Source organism: Mastigoproctus giganteus, chromosome 8, assembly GCF_048544385.1.
Source record: "Mastigoproctus giganteus isolate SK-2022 chromosome 8, ASM4854438v1, whole genome shotgun sequence".
Taxonomy (NCBI): domain Eukaryota; kingdom Metazoa; phylum Arthropoda; class Arachnida; order Uropygi; family Thelyphonidae; genus Mastigoproctus; species Mastigoproctus giganteus.
Genome location: NC_143582.1, coordinates 105,079,629 through 105,096,175, shown reverse-complemented (window position 1 = coordinate 105,096,175; position 16,547 = coordinate 105,079,629). Strand labels below are relative to the sequence as shown.

Sequence of the window (16,547 nt, the reverse complement as noted above, 5' to 3'; positions counted from 1 at the left end):
GTGAAATGTTGCTTATTTCTGCATTTGTAAGTTTTCTAGCAGCAAGAAATTGCAAAAACCAATGTGACATTTTCTCACATATGTGGGAGTGGGGAGAATGAAAAAATTTACTGATTTATTAGGACATTTAAGCATATTTTGTCTAATTCTTGATGAATCCAGTTTACCAAAATAAATGGGTTCCAATCAGTTTCCCGGTTGCATTGAGCAGTTGGAGAATGGGAAACAGAAAAAAGTCTATCTTTTCCTGTTTGTTTGTTTGTCTGATATGAACTAAATAACGATTATTACTTTTGCATTATATAAATTCAAGTATAAGATATTAAAAACAGGAATAGTTTGTATCCCTCTACCATCTGATTTACGATCATTGAGCATGGATCTGATTTGCCTATACTTCCAAAAAGTCTGAATATGGGAGCCGACCGGGCTAGCCGAGTGGGTAAAGTACCTGCCCGGCAACCCAAAGGTCGCGGGTTCGATTCCCGCCTCGGGCTTGGATCAAAGTACTGCAAAAACCTTGGGAGGTGCAATATGGCCACAGAAGCCGATGCGCCAACAACTACCAAATCAAAAAAAAAAAAAAAAAAAAATCTGAATATGGTTTTGCTTTCAATTAATTAATTGTTGCTTTCTTTAATGTCTAAGTTCCACAACCATAGAGTAGTGTGGACCCAATCAGAGGCCGATTTAACGGCGGGCGCAACCGGCTCGCGCCCGGGCTCGGGCCCCGACTTCTGAAGGGCCCCACAAAACTCCAACTTTACACTTTTTTCTAATGACAACAAGTTTGGTTTCATATGTGCAATTTTAATTATGTACAAGTTTACAATCAGCGGTAAAACCCGATAGTATGTTTATCGCTTATTTTCATTATTTCATTACTACGCTGCATACTGTACACATACTAAGCTGTATTGTCCCCGCACGGCTGCGCTACCGCTCATTGGAGCAATAAATCGTATTTGCTACTTTGTACTTACAAAGGTTCTCCTGCAGTGCAGACTTACGATATACGTTAGTGGCCACTAGCTTCGCTGACCAATAACATTTTTCCCTTTGCTCTCTCTCTCCGTTTCGTGTCACCTCCCTGCCTGCGGCGATACTCTACAGCAGGAGGTCCCGTTCACAATTGGAGAAAGCTTTGTTTTGCTGCAGTGACAAACAGGCTTAAATTTTGTGTGACTACCAAACACGCCTACACAACAGTGTATTATAAACAATATACATATAAATATTCTGTTAAAATTATTAAATTCTGTTAAACCTTTTGTTTAGTAAGAAAACAAGTTCTGCATTTTCTATTTGAAAAAACATTTCCGCTGTCCAGCTTTGCGTCACGCCAAGCAAATTTCTAATTAGATGTTCTGCAGTTTACACCACGCGGTCAAGCCTGATTGGTCAAGCCCTGTTTTGAGTGACCGTTAGAGTGAGTTGGCAGCTACGTACCTAAAGATCTATATCCAGAATATTTATTGGTATTAAATTTATTTCATTTAAAAATTTAACAAATAGAAGTTATTAATTTCATTACATTTAAGATATTGAGAACATATATGTATATAATAATATGCGCAGTGCCGTGCTCCCAATGGCTCCCCAGGACGAACAATAAACCAAGCTCATCATCCAGTATTCTTCTATCTAGGGGTTAAGACTTCCTCCCCCCCTCGTAAAACTCCGAGACTCTGAACTAAACACTGCATCCCAGCAGCAAAGCAACTCAGCAAGCCCTTCATCCTGCGGATTTTCATCCCGCATATTTTCATCCCTCACATTTCATCCTGCTGCAAAAAATTATCTTGGCACCATTATCCCATTCTGGGGGCACTGCATAGTTTTAAAGTGGTGGATTAGTTTCCATTCCATGAAGCACGATGGAATTGAAGAACACCAGCATGCAGGAAGCGACCGATGAGATGAGGACTGTACCAGCCACGAAAAAGAAGTGGAAGAAGCTGGACACGTCCAAACCTGACAGAGAAATACGAAGCCAGAGTGCTCAGCTAAAGGAAACCCAGAAGAATTCCCTCCCAAAAATTGATTTGACTGTGGAGAAAAAACAACCAGAGGCCTCTGCACCCTTGGACTCCTCCTGGCCAGAGGGCACATTGTTGGAAAAAACTCAAATCCTGCGTACCGCCCTTGAGGATCTGATGAAAGACTCTAACAACCGGATAACCACTGGAGTTAGGGGACAGATTGTTTCCCTCTGGACAAAGTTGAAGACAATTCTCTACCAGACAAACCTAAAATATGAAACAACTGCTGTGAAACTGGAGGCATACCTAGATGGTGGGGCAAACAAAATGCAACAGCGTGCCCCATCTTATGCACAAGCGCTGAGGACATCAGCTGGTGAATCAGCAATAAAAAGCAGTGTACCTGCTACAACAAAAAAGACCTTGCCAAAACAACCACACCTGGTGGTACTCTGACCAACAACCATTGAGGAAAATCAAACAAGCGAACAATTAAAGATGCAAATCATGACCAGCCTAAAAGAAGAATTCAAGGCAACCAGAATAAAGTCGGTCAGGAAAACTAGAAATGTCGGAGTACTGATAGAGACAGAAACAAGGGAAGAAGCACAAAAAATTATCACTAATACCAAAATCACTGAGCTGGGGCTCACAGCGACTACCCCTAAAAGAAAAGGGCCCTCAATAGTTATTTATGACCTGGATAAAGACCTGACCCCGGACCAACTAACAGAGGAAATTTATCGAAGAAACCTAATGTCCGCTCTCCCAGAACACAGAAGAGACGAACTGCTGACACCAAAATATTCAACCAAGTCCAAGAATGGCACTCAACGAAACTGGATAATTGAACTTGTGCCTGCAGCATGGAAAGTATTAAACACTCAGAACAGAGTATATGTAAATTGGGGCAGCCACCGCTTCCGTGAACATGTGGCTGTACCCAAATGCTTCAGGTGCTGTAAATATGGGCATACAACGCACACCTGCACTCAGACTGACCCCACATGCGGCCACTGCTCGGCAAAAGGCCACACTTACAAGGATTGCCCAAACAAGAGTACTGACCCAATCTGCACCAACTGCAAGTGTCTGAAGCTGGACTGCACCCACTCAATCAGGGATAACAAGTGCCCCACCTACCTGAAGATTAAGAGCTTGTTCCAATCCAGGCTGGATTATGGGGACGCGCCTTAGAGGATACAATACTACAGAGGTAAAATTTCTGCAAATCAATGCACAGAGGGCCAGAGCAGTAGCGGATCAGATCCATATCAAGGCTGAAGAGGAGAATGTAGACGTCATGATAATACAAGAGCCATACTCACACATGAAGATAGTCAGGGGATACCCCTTGACCTACAAGATAGTACAATTCGAGGACGACACCCCCTGGGCCGCAGTCGCGGTCAGAAATCCGGATATTACGGTGACCAAAATCACACAGCTTTGCACAGCCTGGGCTGCATGTGCCCACCTCACCACAGCTCTGGGGGCATTTTATGTTATTGCCCTCTACTGTCGACCGGGCGAAGACATAACTTTCGCCACAAGATACCTCCAACTGGCTGCTGACACCCTTCCCAACGCAAAAATTATAATAGGTGCAGACGTGAACTGCCGGTCACCAATGTGGCATAGTCACACGCCAGACAGACATGGCACCAGAAACGGAACTATATTGGAAGAGTTCCTTGCAAATTCAACGTTGACAGTGTTAAACCAACCAAACAATCTGCCCACATTTAGTAATACACTGTGGGAGGCCACCATAGATGTCTCCTTGGCTTCCAGGAACATTGCTAATAATACTACTGACTGGTCCGTCCAAGAGGCCTGGACAACATCTGATCATAGAGCCATTACTTTCCAACTCAACAGATCACTGACTAGGGTACCGGCAGCTAGACAAACCACTCACAGATACTCCATATCCAAAGCAAACTGGGAACTCTTCCAAAGTACCTTAAAAACCAGCATACAACAGAGACAGAGCGAGCTTGAGAGACTCGAAGACCCAGATCACCTCCAAAGCAAGGTAACAGAGATCATAACGCACACAAGTGACATTGCTATTAAAAAGAAAAATCCAACCCCTGGGGCTGTGCCCTGGTGGAACCTAGAACTGCAAGGACTCCGGAAAGAAACACAAACCAGAAGAAAGGCCTTTCAGTGGGCCTGGCCGACGGCAGAGGTTGAAGTACTCCGACAACGCTACAAAGAAGCAAGGAACACTTACACAGCTCAAATCAGAAGCTGTAAACAGCAATCTTGGGAGCGCATGGTCTCCACTATGGGAAACGAGAACCCTTGGGGAATCGTCTACAAACTGACCATGAATAAACTTCCCCGAGGAGAAGTTATTGCCGCCACCACATTGACCCAAGGAGGCATGTCCACAACCTGGGAGCAGACCATTTCCAATATCCTGGACACAGTCTTCCACCCGGCTTTACAACCGGAGACAACAGAGCAGATCCAACTCTGCTTAGAAAATGAGAGCTATCAAACAGCAACGACAGAACCTCACTTCACCGTGGAGGAGCTCAAGAGTGCTGCCACCCTCATTAGGGGAAATAAATGCCCTGGACCAGACCTCTTGGAGCCTGAAATCATCAAAAAGACAGTAGAGTGTTCCCCGAACCTTGCTCAACCTCTTCAACCTCTGTCTTCACTGTGGCACCTTCCCGACTTCGTGGAAGAAAGCAAACGTCAAACTAATCCTGAAAAATCCGACCAAACCACCACACCTCCCAGAATCGTACAGACCGATCGCACTTCTCACAATCGCAAGTGAACTACTTGAACGCCTTCTCTATAGACGAATAGAGCAATATTATGACAGGGCTGGCCTGGCCTCACCCAACCAGTTTGGCTTCAGGCGGGGTCGCTCAGCTGTGGATGCCTTAATACACCTACAAGAACAAGTAACAAGATGCACCAAGAAGTATTTCCTCGTGATTGCCGTGGACTTTGCTGAGGCCTTCGATGCACTTTGGTGGCCAAGCATCTTGGCAAGGCTTCGGGTTGCTGGGATCCCAGGCAACCTCTACAGGGTTATCAAGAGCTACCTCACAAACAGATCCATCAGGATTGTTGCTCCCTATGGAACCCTCTCCAAGAATACATTTCGCGGCTGTCCACAGGGTTCGGTCCTTGGACCAGTACTGTGGAACATAGTAATGGACTCCTTCCTAGCTATAGACCTTGACGAGGTAAAATCGCAGGCCTTTGCTGATGACCTCTTACTGACAGTGACAGCGGACTCAAGGACACAACTGGAGACACTGGCAAACCGGGCTCTGTCCACCCTTCAGGAATGGGCAAAGAAAAATCAACTTAGAATATCCCCTGCAAAGACAAACTCCATCCTGCTCAAGGGGTGCCTCAACCTCAGGCGGCCTCCACAAATCAAGATCGACCAGAAAACAATTAAATTCTCAAAGCAGCTAAAGTACTTAGGCATGATTCTAGATCCGAATCTATCATTTCAGGACCACCTGAAATATTTGCGTACAAAAGTCAGACGATACACTGCATTGGTTGCCAGAGTCACTCGCAGAGACTGGGGCCTAGACAGACAGGTGCTACGTCTTTTCTATAAAACCATCTTCACCCCAATTGTCACGTATGCATCTGGCGCATGGTATCAAAAAGCCACAACTGCTGTCAATAAACAAATCATTGACTCGATTCACCGATCAATCCTTCTGACCATTACTCGGGCTTGCAGCACAGTGAGCACGCATGCCCTGCAAGTCCTTGCTGGTGTCCTTCCACTGGACTTAGAGATCATTCGACGGGGCCTCACGCACCACCTGGACAAGGGTATCCCACAGACATGTTTAGGATTCACCACCGACATCATCAATAGCAAGACTATGGAAAGAAAAAGCTGCATGCTCACCTGCTGCAGGTGTGGCAGGATAGATGGGCCACCTCGCAAAAAGGCGAAATCACCAGAAAGTTTCTGCCCAACATTGGCCGGGTTTTTCCGAACTTCCCACCCTGGTTTTCCCTGGGCCTACAAGTCACATACCTACTGACAGGACATGGAGCTCTGAATGCAAAGCTATCCCTACTCGGAATACAAGAAGATCCCACCTGCACCTGTGGGGGGCTGGAGAGCTGGCAGCACCTCATGCATGATTGCCAGCTGTATGACGACCTCCGCAGTGCATTCATCACCAAAATACAGTATCTACCATACGGACAGGAGCACCACATCTTGGACACCAGGGAAGAATATCAGGCTTTCTCCAGCTATGCACTGGCCCTGTTCACAAGACGGAGAGCTCTTATCGCAGCGAACCGCAATCAACCACTGACGCAATAAGAAAAGTACAAACCTCGGAGGAAATCATCCCGCGGAAGACGCCTGAACCCAATGGCCTCCGATCATCAGGGCACTAAACCCTGAAGTGGACCTAAAGTTGAATAAATGAGAAATGACTCTATAAACAACATTGACGCAAACACCACATGGATGAGAAATGTCACAAGAAAGACTCCACAAACGCCGACAAGCAAACCCGGACCTTTTGACAGTAAAGACTGCAGAACGGATGGGAACCACCCCATGAACAATCATGCTTTGGTCCGATCGCTCCTGGAAACGGACTAGAACCACTAGCAGCTCCGCTGCCAAATGCTATATGGCGAGCTGAATGGGGTACCCTTACCCTATTCATCTTAAATTCCCTATCCCCGGCAGGAGGGAGAGGAGACATGCTCTGTTTCCTCCCTCCCCTGCCAACCCATCTCTTCACCTGGTGAGGCATGCGCCTGCCTCACTGACCACCTGAGGTCGCCTTCTCCGTCGTCCCCATGCTTCTGCCTTCCCCCCATCTTCAGTCTCTTCCCCCACTCTAACTGTATACCTTATCCATGGCAGGGGGAGATAACTCTTCTTCGTCTCCCCCACCCGCCATCCAAACTCCCCTCTGGTGTGGCATGGGCATGCCATACTGTCTAGAGGGGAGTTTGGATGGCGGGTGGGGGAGACGAAGAAGAGTTATCTCCCCCTGCCATGGATAAAAACGTCTAAATTTAATAACAACAAAATTCTGCCCGACCTATTAGGCCTTTTAACACATCTTTCTAGCGTTCAACCCCAACCAGCGATTTCCTAACAGCAATCTCCTTAAGAATTAACGTCAAATGCACACACATATATATATATATATATATATATATATATATATATATATATATATTTTTTTTTTTTTTTTAACTACTATTTTATTTTATTTTTTTTACTTTTATTATTATTATTTTTTATTTTTTATTTATTTTTTTTATTTATTTATTTATTTATTTTTTTTTAATAGGCCCTGGCCACTGAAATCCCAGGAAACTAGGTGGCAGGACCTGCCAGAGCAAATTGTTGTGATACTGGATACACCCGGCTAGCCTCCACGTGGCAGGGTATGGGCAACGGCGGGCCCCACTAGGGGCCTGGTGGCCAATAAGCCGGACAAACAATGGGCACAACAGATCACACTGCACAGACATGGCCCACACACTTTCAAGTCTCTGGCTTGACAGTGTACTGTCCTCGATACAGCGAACATACGCGGAGATGGGAGAAATCCCAGGCGCCGTCTGACACGAACATACCTTATACCTTATATACGCAAATATGCGTATATTGTATATTGTTGAAATTATATTAAGATAAAATTCCTGTTGTTACATCAGCGCCTCGATTTTCGTAGTTTATGAATAATTTTTGAATTTTAATTAATCATTAATTTATTGCACTATAACGAAAAATCTCTTCTCCAGTATTCTAATCATTCAGACTCTTATATTTTATATTATTGAACAAACATTCTTTTCATTGGTAGGCTACCAATGGTAGCTAGAAAAATGAAAGGACATCTATCAAGGGCTGAAAAAAGACAAATTAAAAAAACGTGAGCAAGTTGCCAACCAACAGAAAGGAGCATTGGACAAATTTATAACCGTACATGTTAATACATATAATTAAAAATACATGTATTAACATGTATTTTTATTTTCCCTGTCTCTCTCTTTTTTTAAGGGGCCCGATATTTTCTTCTGCGCCCAGGGCCTCAACCGACCTTAATCCACCACTGGACCCAATGTAACACTCCATTACTTGAAGATTTAAATCCAATTGCAGATTATATAAAACACCTTTCATTTTGCAAAAGGCAGATCTTGCAAGTCCAACCTTCCTTTTAATTTCAGTTGATTCATTCACTTTGTCATGTCTGTTTCTCTTCCTAAATAGACATAACTGTTGACTTTTTCAATCAGTCTCCTATCGATAGTAGTGTGAGATTTGTATAATTCTTCGAGCCAACTATCATCCATTTAGTCTTAATTTAAAGCAATTCCTTCTGCTCTTTCTTTCAATGACCCACCTCCTCCAATTATTCATAATTTTTTTCAGAATGGAAATTGAACTGTAATGGAGAAAAACACTCTTTTTATCATAATTTCTTCTGTTTTGCTCATATTCTAGTTATAGTACAGATTCTTATTATAGATTTATACTTATTACACTCTTATTATAGTACAGATTCTTGATTATTTGGATGTCTTTGCTTTATCTAGTGCAGGTTAACAAACAGCTTTCTATGCTGAACTTTGTCAAATGCTTTTTCATAGTCTGTGAAACAAGCATAGATATCTTGTTGCATTTCCAGACATCTTCCTATTAATAACAAAAGACTGAACATAACTGCTGTGGTATCTAGTAAGCCTCTGATAAGCCCATCACCACCAAATATGGAGGATGCGGAAAGGTCAGAGAATGACCACCGCATATTCCCGGAGCAATATGGCCTTAGTTGCTAATGCTTCTAAAAACCAAATAACAAACAAACAACTTATCTCCTTCTATTTTTGTTCATGCCTGTTTTTATAACTCCTCTTTTCCATCAGTTGTAATATCTCCTCTGTTATCCAGGCATGTTTCCTTATCTGTCTCCTCTTTTAAAAAAGGTTTTCTCCTGTATCTTAATGGCAATCTTCACGTTATCCCACATAATTTCAGGACGTTCTTCATGTACTTTTCTAGTTCTGTTCTGATTCCAAACTTTTACCTGTGGTTCTGTGAACTTTGTAAATGTCTGCGCTACTTCCAAATTATTTGGCTTTCTTCTGTCCGTACGAAGGCTTCTTTTTTCTTTATTTTTGGGATCTTTTAGCCTTGTTCACAGAACTGTCACCACTGGATTATGGTGATATATAATATCTGCTCCTGAATATGTCTTTGCCGTTAACACACTATTATGAAATTGTTTATTGATCATTATATAATCAATTTGATTTCATATAATTTTGTTCTCTTTGTCTTGTGGTGATTTCACTGGGTCAGAAAACTGCTAGATTGGGGGGATTCACAGACTGAAAGATTAACGGTAGCTGCAGGCAGAAGTGAAAGTGATTCTTGCACTGCTTCTATTGACCAGCAGCCTAGAGAGCAAGATGCTGGGGATTTCAAGAGCTGCTGGGAGTCATCATGGAACAAGTAAATACAAGGGCTGTGTTAGGGTAACTAAGAGTAAGTACAAGGGCATGTATACTTGCATGTACGGTAGTCTTGGCGCATTATAGCCGTAGTTGCTAGTGCGCCAAAAAAATCCAAACAAACAAACAAACAAAACTTGCATGTACGGAAATGCTAGAAGTATAGTAAATAAAATTGATGAATTTGAAGTGCTGATCAAGACATCAAAGTCAGATATTCTTGGGATATCAGAGACATGGTGTCACACAGATAGTGCAGAATTGGAATTTGGGGAGTGCAATGTGTACAGAAAGGACAGACAGGGTAGAAAGGGAGGAAAGGTTATGCTATTAGTTAAGAAACACACAAAATCTAAGGAAGGGCATCCAGTTGATACGGGTGGACAGTGCAATTTTGTTGTGACATAAACACTGGGAAAGGGAAAATAAGAGTAGGAGTATGTTATAGGCCTAATGACTCTGATGAGAACAATGAACAGTTGTCCAGAGAAATAGAATGGGCCAGTAAATCAGAATGTCTTGTTATGGGGGGATTTTAACTTTCCAGATATTGACTGGAACTTCTTGGTTGGTCACACTCATGCTAGCAAGACTTTTGTGGATTTATTGGAGGATTGTTTTCTACAGCAACATATGCGAGGGGCAACCAGAGGGAGTAATACCCTTGTCTGATTGGCAGTGATTATTCATGCATTAAGAATTTGCAGATAAAGGAACCACTGGGTGACAGTGATCACAGTGTACTGATGTGCGATTTATTAAAGATGTAACTACCATCAAGAGTAAAGGGAAGGGTTTTAGTTTTCGTAAAGATGACTACAGTGATCTCAGATAGTTTTTAAATTCTATACAGTGGGATTGTTTGTTTGTTTGTTTGTTTGTTATTTGGGTTTTAGGGACATTAGCAACTAAGGCCATATTGCTCCGGGATATGCGGTGGTCATTCCCTGACCTTTCCGCATCCTCTGTATTTGGTGGTGACGGGCTGAAACCCCGGTCTAACCAAGAAGCGTGTGTTACGCACTGCTGCTCCTTCCTACCGGGCTACGGAGGCGCCATATACAGTGGGATCAACTGATGATGTTACCAACAGTGAATTCTAAATGGGAAGCCTTCAGGGACTTAATCTTGGAGGCTACTAGGCTTTTCATACCAACTAAGAAATACTGTTCAAGGTTCAGGCCTGAATGGATGTCAGTTGAATTAATGGGGCATGTGACGGAGAAGCAAAATGCATGGGATGCATATAAATTTTCAGGCGACAGAGAAGCCTATGACAGATATAAGCTAATCTGTAATCAAGTCGCAAAGGAGGTTAGGCAGGCGAAGGCAGATTATGAGAAAGCTTTGGCAAAGGACTCAAAGAAAATTCAGCAAAGAGTTCTTTACTTATGTAAACTCTAGATGGAATCAGATTGGTCCACTACCATAGATGGTTTGATTATTGATGATGCTCCTCAAGTAGCTGATAAACTGAATGAATAATTTGCATCTACGTTCATGCATGAAGAGTTATTCAAGGAGGGGAATGCCAGAAGTTTATCAAACTCTAAGAGGGAGCTAAGTGATTTTGTGATGAATGAGAGTAAAGTGGAGCAGATGGAATGTATCCAGTTATGATGGAGGGAAGTAAGGGAACCTTAGCCATAATTATGAGAGCATCCTTAGAGACAGGGGATGCCCCATGGACTGGAGATGTGCAAATGTATCCCCAATTCACAAAGGGGGTTCAAAGGGTGGCATAAATAATTATAGACCTGTTAGTTTAACTTCTGTTTCAGCGAAAATAATGGAGTCACTGGTTAAAGAGATGATACAGGATCACCTAGACAAAACAGCAGCAATAGTTGAGACACAGCATGGGTTTGTTAAGGGGAAGTCTTGTCTGACCAATTTGATTGGATACTACGATGTGGTCACAAAGGAACTGGATGCAAAGAATAACTTTGATATTATATACTTGGATCTTAGAAAGGCTTTTGATACTGTTGCACGTGGAAGACTGCTGCACAAATTGGAGCAGAGTGGCATTGGAGGCAAATTGCTGCTATGGATAAAGGGGTGGTTGAGTGGGCAGCAGCAGAGAGTGGTAATAAATGGACACTGCTCTACGTGCACTAATGTTATTAGCGGAGTCCCACAGGGTTCAGTGCTGGTCCCATTGTTGTTTTATATATTTATCAATGATATCTGTGATGTTATATCAGGCTTAATGCCCTTCAGTTGGAGTACCATTACTGTTTCAGATTTTAGGATGAAATTGCCAATGTATTTTATCATGTCCTTTGCTACAAGGATTCCAGCACCATTTGCCCCACTGGAGTTTCCTGAATTGTACAGTCTATCTCCATTATAAGTGTCACATATTCCATTTTATTTCCACCTCATTTCACTTAAATCTAAAGTTTTAAGGTTAAGCGTATGCATCTCTTTGATTCTGTTCTCCATTTTCCTTGCTTTCAATAAACTCCTCACATTCCAGGTACCTGGTCTCAAAATCATTTTTGTATTACAAATCATGTTGGGTTCTTAACACCCTCTGTCTATTCAAGTTCTGCCAAGGACTGAGGGGCATAGTTTGTTCTGATATTTTCATGATGCTAATGTTCTGGGAAGAAAATAATGTGATGGATTTTCCATTACATTGCAGAATCGTAGCCAGATTTGATGGACTCCATTTCTGCCCACGATTATCTGAAATTCACCTGTTCCAGCACTTCTTGTTTCCCCCTGAATATCTACAAGCTGAACTGCTTTTCTCACTTTGGGAATAAAGCTTATTTTATGGCAGCTTCTCTCACCATTACACAATGCCATCCTTGGATTCTTATAGCATTTCTTGAGGTTGCTCTTCCCACTGTCTTCCCATTATATCCTGTTAGCATTGCTGCTCCTTGTCCACAATTGCTTATTCACAGCTAACCTTAATATCTAGAGGTCATTCCACCATCTGCAACCCTGTGGATACGCTCTTATAAATCTGTAATTCCATCATCTGTACACCGGACCGAACCTATTGGTAACTCTTTAGGAGGCTTCCGGATCAGCTAGTGTATAATCTTGCTACCTCTACTCTGCCAGACAGTGACTGGAGGGAGTCCGAGTAGTGTGTATGTGGGGAGCATTGTCGAGGCCACGTTATGTCAAGGATCTGGGTATATTCTTACCACGTGTATGCCATATCCAAAAATTTCATTACTTCATACAGAATGTCCCACCTACGTTTTCTTACTATTGAATACACCATGAATCGTCAAACCAATAGAGCAAGCTTATCTGCGAAAAGATCTAAACCTCCCAAGCACTTCCTAATTCATTTCACAGATATACGTGGTCTCAATTCTAATCTTAACAATGTCCCATTTCCACTTGCAGTTTGTCAAACCCCCATGTACCTTTTCTGACAGAATCTCAGTTATCAGTTGATTCAACTACTGCTCATCTCAGATGCCCAAATTATTCGCTGTATGATTCCTTTCACCTCAAAGGTTGTATTTGTGCATGTCTGTTCTGATATTCCCTGTCAGAGACTTGGCAATTTGGAATCTACTCTCTTTGATCTTCTCTGGCTTAAAATCTCTCTACCTCATTGTGTAAAATTCATCTGTTGTCTCTACCGTTCTCCCAACTCCACTAATCACTTGGAGCTCTTTGACTTCCTCTCTTTGCAACTTGACTTTCTCGAGTACAACTTTCCTAACAGTGAGGTAATTTTCGTTGGTGATTTTAACATTCACAACTCCAGCTGGCTTCCGTTTTCTAGTCACACCGACCCAGCAGGTCGAGATGCTGAGGCTTTTGCAATTACTAATGACCTAGCACAGATTGTTCATTTACCTACAAGAATACCGGATAATCCTAATCATACAGCCAAAACGCTTGATCTTTTTTTCACAAACAACCCTTCTAAGTAAATGGTTGAAGTGAGAGGTCCTTTAGGCACTTCAAATCACAACTTGGTGATTGTCTCTTCTCCAATGGGGCCTTTATCTCATGACTAATCCCAAACTCGTGTTGTTTGGCATTACAAGAATGCAAAATGGGATGACCTGCGAGATTTATTTTCTTCTTTTCCTTGGTCGGATTACTGTTTCAATACTTCTGATGTTAACGTTTGCTCAGATCATGTCAGTGAAATTATTCTTGCAGGAATGGAATCCTTTATCCGATACTCCACTTTAAAATCTCGTCCTTTATCTAAACCTTGGTTTCCCAATAAATGTGCTAAGGCTGTTCAAGAGAAGAATGTTGCATATCGTAATTGGCTTGTTTCCAATTCTTCAGTTTCATTTTCTGCCCACACCAGAGCTTCCAACAATTGTAAAGCAGTTATTAATCAGTTCAAACTAGATTTTGAACTGGCTAAGAGTAGAAAACTTGTTCTTGCCCTAATGGTAGCTGAGCGTTCTGGTCTCTTGCCAAATATATTGGCTGCAACTTTTGCCCGTCTTTGCTCCCACCTCAGACAAAACCAGATGGTTCTATTGCCACTTTAGCCAAGGATAAAGCTGACCTTCTAGCATCCCATATTTCTTCCAACTCATGCATTAATGATCTTGGTAAAACACTTCCCACCATTCCCAGAACACCCCATTCAGTGCCTCCTATGGTCTACCATCAAAAGGATGGCAGAATGATTTTGACGAATCTTGATGCTAAGAAAGCTCCAAGTCGTGGTGGTATTTCTCCAGTTGTTCTCCAAACCTGTGCTCCTGAACTTACTCCTGTTCTTTGCTGCCTTTTTTCACTTTCTTATTTTCCAAAGGTAATTTTCCTTCTCCTTGGAAATTTGCTGATATCCATCTAGTTCCTAAAAAGAGTGACTAATCCCTCCCATCCAGTTATCGTCCCATTGCAATTACTTCTGCTCTTTCTAAAGTAATGGAGAAATCAATTAACCACCAGCTCGTAAACTGCCTAGAAACCTTCCATCTGATCAACAATCGCCAGTATGGATTCCATCAGTGTCGATTCACTGGTGGTATTCTGGCTTATGTTACATATTTATGGACTAATTCAGTGGAAAAGTTTGGTGAAACACAAGCAGTTGCTCTTGACATTTCAAAGGCTTTCATTCGTGTTTGGCATAAAAGTTTTCTAAACAAGCTTCCATCTTATGGTTTTCCAGCTGTTTTTTATAATTGGTTATCGAGTTTTCTCTCTTACTGCCCACTGAGGGTGATGGTAGATGGCTCTTTCTTCTAACTTCTCCACTAATGTAGGTTCCCCCAAAGGTTCAGTTCTTTCCCCCACTCTATTCCTCTTATATATTAATTACCTTCTTTCATTGGCCCCCAAATCCCATCCATAGTTTTGCTGATGATAGCACATTGCATTCGACTTTCCAGTTTGAGAAACTTTGCCCTGCTCGACCAACTTCAACTTCTCGAACATCTGCTTCGAATTCCGTAAATGCTGATCTCCAGGTAATTCTCAAGTGTGGCAATGACAACTTAGTTGATTGCTGTCCTTCTAAAAGTTAGTCCTGTCTTATATCTTGCAAAAAGGATTCTTCTGCTCCTGTGCTTATGTTTGGTGATACTCCGATTTCTAGGCAAAATTATATTTTTCTCTTGGGGATTATTCTGACTTCTAATCTCTCTTGGCACAAGCACATTACAAATATTGCTTCCTCTGCATCTGTTTCACTTTCGGCATTACTTTTCTTCCAAACAACTGTTCACTCTGTACAAATCGCAAATCTGCCCTACCATGGAATTTTGTTCCCACATCTGGGGCGGTGAAGCCGACCGGGCTAGCCGAGTGGGTAAAGTACCTGCCCGGCAAACCAAAGGTCGCGGGTTCGATTCCTGCCTCGGGCTTGGATCAAAGTACTGCAAAAATCTTGGGAGGTGCAATATGGCCACAGAAGCCGATGCGCCAACAACTATCAAATCAATCAATCAATCAATCAATCAATCAGTCAATCTGGGGCGGTGATCCCAAAACATGTCTCAGGCTTCTAGATTCCATTCAGAATGAGAGTGAGGTTAATTAATGACTCTTCTCTAACAGAGTCTCTCCACTCTGTGTCTCATAGGGCCCGGGTGCCAAGAGTATTTCGAGGCCAAGCGATATTTGTGAGATTATAAAGTGCTCTTCAAAGGCGATTAAAGTTATTTTTAAGTTTATACATTTATCAAAAGCCTTATTTTTTTAAAATCGTTCCACACTTGAAAAGCCACAAGTTAGAAAAGAGAAAGAAAAACCACCTTTCTTTTTATTCATTTTTCTAGGTCACTAATCAACTAACACTTTAACCGCTTGGCCTCCTAGCGGCACTGCTCCGGCCTCCCCGTGTCGGGGCCGGAAATCTTGGCAAGTAAGTCCTCTTGCCAAGGGCTAAAAGGAGCAATCATGGATAACACAGACCATCAGGATATTGAGAACGATAATCCAAAGAGACAAAAGACTGATCGGATGGAGCAACCTGCCCGTCGTTCTTAATCATCCACTCCCTTACTAGTCAGCCCATGAGTAAATTGTCTCCGTTTGTCATACAAAAACATCTGGAGGGTATTGCAGGATCTCCCAAGACGGTGAAGAGACTGCAATCAGGAGACTTACTAGTAGAAACCACCAACCACAGACATTCCGAGAAGCTGTTACAACTTACAAGCTTTGCTGGCATTCCAGTTAAAATATCTCCACACACAACCCTAAATTCATCTAAGGGTGTGATATCCAGTTGTGACTTACTGAACGTCACCGAGGAAGAAATAACCCAAGAACTGCAGGGACAGAATGTAATTGAAGCAAAAAGAATAATGACTAAAAAAGATAATCAACTGACACCTACAAGAAATATTATTCTCGCCTTCAATACACCCAACTTACCCTCCTCTGTAAAAGCAGGTTATTTACTTTGCCGCATCCGACCTTACATTCCAAACCCTTTAAGGTGTTACAAATGCTAAAAGTATGGCCACTCACAAACTGTATGCAGAGGAGGTCCTGTCTGCCCTAATTGTGGATCCTCAGATCACATACAAAGTAACTTTACAGCTACAAAAATGACCTGCCCAAATTGCAAAGGTGACCATCCTGCCTATTCGAAGACAT

At 42.4% G+C, this 16,547-nt stretch overlaps 1 protein-coding gene across 3 annotated transcripts in view; it reads left to right on the top strand.

The window, feature by feature from the left end:
• The window catches only part of mRpL1 (mitochondrial ribosomal protein L1), a 468,615-nt gene that overhangs the window by 170,106 nt on the left and 281,962 nt on the right, over positions 1 to 16,547 (top strand). The window lies entirely within an intron of this gene.